Genomic DNA, 5245 nt, shown 5'->3' with positions numbered 1-5245 from the left:
ACTCTAAGCGCATCGTTAATTAACCTATTATAATGCAGGGTATCTATATTTTTACTATGAGTTGAAAAATTCTATAATGAATAAAAATGGGTTATAATACACAAATCCAAAGGCAAAATTTATTTATCTAATTTAGAAAACGAAATATTGACATTGGGTTCATGTGACATATTTTAGAAATCAAAATAAATTGACACATTATGTTAAAAAATAAAGCAGTCCACACAAAGATTGCACCTTTAGCAAGTAAGTGGCTTACTATTGCAACACTCATAAGTTTATACATCATCGAACAAATAAACTATTCGAAAACTTCACAGGAATTTCAAGAGGGGTTTAACGACTAGCGGAAAGAGGTTGATGAATATAAATGAATTTCATCATTTCTTTAGATTAATTATATTACAAGCAATTCTATTCACGTGCTTTAGACTTTACATATAGAATAACATTAGCTACTAATATTTACTCTACCGCGCTCTCTCCCTCTCTTGACCAAGGACTTTACCTAATAAACAAAGTCTCTGACAGCATAGATACAACACCCTCCCTCGATACTAGCGCACAATTACATGTATTTTGTGACTTCAATGTCCACCACAGTACTTGGCTTGGATTTTCTACTTACACAGATCCAGCTAGTAGCACGATACATAGCTTCTCTATATCTCATTCCCTATCACAGACGGTTACGTTTTCGACACGTTCCCCAAACCATCAAGATCAACATGCCTCATGTCAAGATCTATTTCTGACCACAGTTCCCACTTGGGAATAACGCTGTGATAATAATAGAATCGCCCTACATTCTCGACCCAAAACTGAACAGTCTTGCTCAAGACAACGAAGTATTATAAAAAGGCTGACTGGGAAGCCATCAGGGATCTCATCAGAGATGCCACATGGGGAAATATCTTTTCTCTTCCAGCTGAACAGTGTGCAAATGAGACCATTGAATGGTTCAAAACGGCAATTGAAGCTCATGTTCCCTCGTGGAAATTTGCTAACAAGACCCCACTCTCCCTAATGGTTTACTTCTACTTGTGCAGCTTCCATTGCTCAAAGGCAGCATGCGTACGGCAAATTTAATCGACATAAGCCTAACTTAGACAGACAAAAGTATATAGAAGCTAGAAGTAATTGCAAGAGAAAAATAGTGACAGCTAAGAGAGAATATAGTCAAACCACCAAAAACCGCATCGAAACACAGAGGAACACCTGATTTTTGGAAAATCTACAGCAGTGTAGTAAGTAATGAGCAATTAACAATTCCTTCCTTATCTGACAATTATGAGGTTGTTTGCATGGCAACCAAGAAGGCTAACATGCTTGTCGGTCTGTTTGCGCCAGACTCCACATTGGACCCAGCAATACTATCCCTCCCTGACTTTGCTTTGCGGACAGACGCCACACTAGATGATCTGAAAATCATCCCTTCACAAGTGTATGATATAAAAACCTAGACATCTCAAAAGCATGTGAACCCGATTTCATCCCTGTTGTGCTATTAAGAAAATGCTCCGCCGAGGTTGTTCCAGTTCCCTCTCAAACTTTACAACAAATGCCTTAATAAGGCTTACTTTCCTGACTGCTGGAAAATTGCTTTTATGGTACCAATTTTCAAGAATTTCGCGAAAGTACTGACCCATTGAATTATCGCCAATTAGCAGGGGGGTAGAGCGATAACCTTAGATATATCTAAGGCTTTTGACAGGGTATGGCGCGATGGTCTTCTCGGGAAAATCAGATCATATGGTATCTCTGGATGAATACATAACATAATTAAATCGTTCTTAAGAGAAGAATCAATGTTGTTCTCGACGGTCGTGCATCTGAACAATATGATATAAATGCGAAAGTACCTCAAGGGTATATCCCTGAACTTTTATTATTCTTAATATTCATAAAAGACGTCCTCGATAAAATTGTCTCTGTGATGGGTATATTTGCTGATGATACCACGCTCTATAATAGGCACGAGGGGAAAACAAATGAACGCATATCTAAGGAAATGACAGAGACGCTAGAGGAATGGGGACATAAATGGATGGTCACATTCAATGTTGCTAAGATTAAGCTTGTTTCCTCCAATAATTAAAAGAAATCTTCTCAACCACCAATAGCAATGGCTAAAGACATTACCTAAAGTCTTTCTTTTAAACTCATCGGTCTAATGTTTACAGTGAACATAAGTTGGAACAGACGCATTGAAAGCATTGCCAAAGCCGCTACGAAGAAAGTGGGCTCTCTCCATCGTGCTAGAAAGCTACTTACGCCTGAAAGTATCCTGTACATTTGTAAGGCCACTATTCGCCCATGTATGGAGTATTTTGTCACATTTGGGCTTGTGCATCTGATACTAGTCTCTCGCTCTGGACAGTGTTCAAAAGATCTGCCAACCTGATAGGTCCTGAATACTCATCTAAGCTCTAGCCTCTGTCCTATCGACGAAATAAAGCATTCCTTTGCCTCTTCTACAAGTATTTTAATGGTGAATGCTCTGACGAACTAAAGCGCTTGTAGCCCCTCCATGTAAATACTCCCGACAAGAAGCTAAATTCTTCCCCTACACAGCAGAGATCTCTAGGTGTAAGATAACCTACTCAAATAGTTTCTTCTTCAAACACGCTAGACTTTGTAATTCCCTTCCGGGTTCCTGCTTCCCCGAAGTGTACTGACATGCAGAAGTTCAAATGTAATGTGAGCAGACATCTTGCTGCTCATCTTCCTTTCATAATATCCCTGCAAATTATGTCTCCGATAGTAGCCCCCTGCATCAAAGTGGCGCGATGCCTTGTTTGGGGTTAAATTTTAATAATAAAAATATGCTATATTATCTTATTGATTTTAAAAATAATTTGTGTTGTCCTATTTAAAGGATAATAGGATATAACGGGGTAAATATGGAGGTTTTCGTAATTTAGTATAGATTCTAAAGTTTTAAAGATGTTCTTGGTTAAAATCGGAGGTACATCGGCTGAAACGTGAGAATGACATAGAATAGAATAGTCGAGTAACATAAATTGTTAATCTTCGTCTCGAAAATTCTGAAGCTTAATGCTGCCATTTTGTATTTTGACCAAACTTTCATTTCTTCATCATCTACTTTACTCGATCTCTCTTCCTGCATCCACCTCTTTATATTCAGTACTCTTCGTTTTTACTCTTTTGCAGAATTCTTTTTCTGTCCCTCGCCCATTTCTCTCGGTTCCATCTTATCTAATTTAGAGCACGTCCAACCGCCGACGCTAGAACTTGGTTTCAGATGGGATTATCTTTTATGTCTTCCGTTCGCCTTTTCGCGAAGTCCTACTTCATATATATTCACACACACGCACATACACAGACGGAAGGAATGCTCTCAAATGTGCAGCACGTCAATGATACCGGATTCCACATAGATGAAAACTGGAGCCGTCCGATCATTATTAAGCACCATACTTCAAGGAAATTAGAAACGCCATATCTCATCCCTCGGACGCTTTCGATCTATATCCAGTCAATCACATATCTCGACTTGTTACGATCGATTTGTCTTGCTCTGTTTATGGCCGTCTCGTATTCAAATTTATCGAAAACCTTTCATGTCTTATATTGCCGACGTATCTTTATTAATCGAACCGTGGCTTGTATTTTTTAATTATATTTTTATAGACCATCTGTTTATCAGCCTCTCTTTTCTATGCTTGTTTGTTGTCTCATGCGTCTGTTGTTTTTTTGTTTTGTTTTGTTTTTTTTCTATTCAAATAAACCATGTGATCATACAGCAGCTTCACACTATTCTACGCAGCCCTTTGCATTATTTCTGTATTCAGCAAGGTCTTCCAAACAGTCGAAATTAAGATATTGTTTTGGTTGGTTGTTTTTGTTTTACGGCATATCAACCATTTTAAGGTTATTTAATACCAAATCCAATTATTTTGAAGGAGATATTTATAATAGAATATTCTTTTTTACAAGTCGGTTTCTATTTAGCTCATAGTTGTTACCCGAACAGGTAATACCACTCCGGGTCAGAGTGGACATGGGAGCAATGACAAAGGGTGATTCCACATTTCCCAACGCCCGCCAACTAGGGCTTCAACATTGGATATAGTTTAAGGTCATATCCAGGACCCTAACTTGACAAAACTCCCTACGTACTCTACAAAACACTTATAATATGTAAGCTATCTTACAAAAGAAAGAAATATTTAACTTCAAACGGTCTAGAAACAATTTCTAAAGCGTTTGGTTTCAAATCTTGAAAATGTTTATTCCGGCTTTTGTGAACTTTAAAACATACTTTCACTTTTCTCTCTACTTGAATAAAAATGGAGGATTGCAGTTGAATATTTCCATATTATAGACAGCGATTTTATATAGAGATTTCATAGTTTCTTCACAGGGACTAGTATACTTTGGAATCCCTTCTCTGTTTCCTGCTCCCTGGCTGTGCTCCCAACCAGCGCGGCCGTTGCAGAGATTGAACCCACTACACGAATTTTTAGTGTAATTCAAATCTTTTCGGTAGCTGAATACTTTAAGTTTCGCCAGGGTTGTCAAGGATATTTTTTATCGGGTCGCCAGATGGTGTGTCTACCACGGCTTAAGAGAGTCCCATTTACCCCCGAGAGAAGGATAGACTGACCCAGTTTAATCTGCTATTTTTACCTTGGGGTACATACAGCGCCTAGACTTCCGAAATGGTCACCCATCTGATACTGGCCAGGTTCAACGTTGCTTGACTTCGGTGATCTGACGAGAACCGGTGTGTCAACGTGATTTTGTCGTATATACTTCACTAACATCAGAATTATATATGTACTGTCGACAAACATGTCGCACTTCAATATCTTGCATAAACCCCTGTAGACATTATGAAAATTACTAGCCACTTACATCAAAGTGCTAATGATTTGCTGGCGTGAATAAGAGTATTAACAGAGAATCGCGTCTTTTACACTATTATTTACGAATCAAAAATATAAGATATTCCCATTACTTAAAACATACAAACATATGTACAAACATAAAAACATACAACACATGTACAAAATATACACACACTTACATATCATCAGACTGTCCGGCGTTGCCCGGTCATGAAATAGGTTTAAATATATGTTAATTTATACAGATTTTGTATTTATTAATATAGAGCCAATTCTCCTTTATGATTATATTGTACCCAATAAAAGCTATAAAATATATTTTGGGTGTTATCAGCTAGAATTGAAACCAAAGCATATAGCTTTCCAGCACT

At 37.8% G+C, this 5245-nt stretch overlaps 1 pseudogene; it reads right to left on the bottom strand.

Annotated features, from left to right (window-relative positions):
• Positions 1 to 4660: 4660 nt before the first annotated feature.
• LOC145244256 (5S ribosomal RNA) lies at positions 4661 to 4777 on the bottom strand (annotated as a pseudogene).
• Positions 4778 to 5245: the final 468 nt, after the last annotated feature.

Source organism: Euprymna scolopes, chromosome 22 (assembly GCF_053919585.1).
Source record: "Euprymna scolopes isolate OS-2025 chromosome 22, ASM5391958v1, whole genome shotgun sequence".
Taxonomy (NCBI): Eukaryota; Metazoa; Mollusca; class Cephalopoda; order Sepiida; family Sepiolidae; genus Euprymna; species Euprymna scolopes.
The sequence above is the reverse complement of the archived record's forward strand: the minus strand, read 5'-3'. Positions and strand labels throughout refer to the sequence as shown.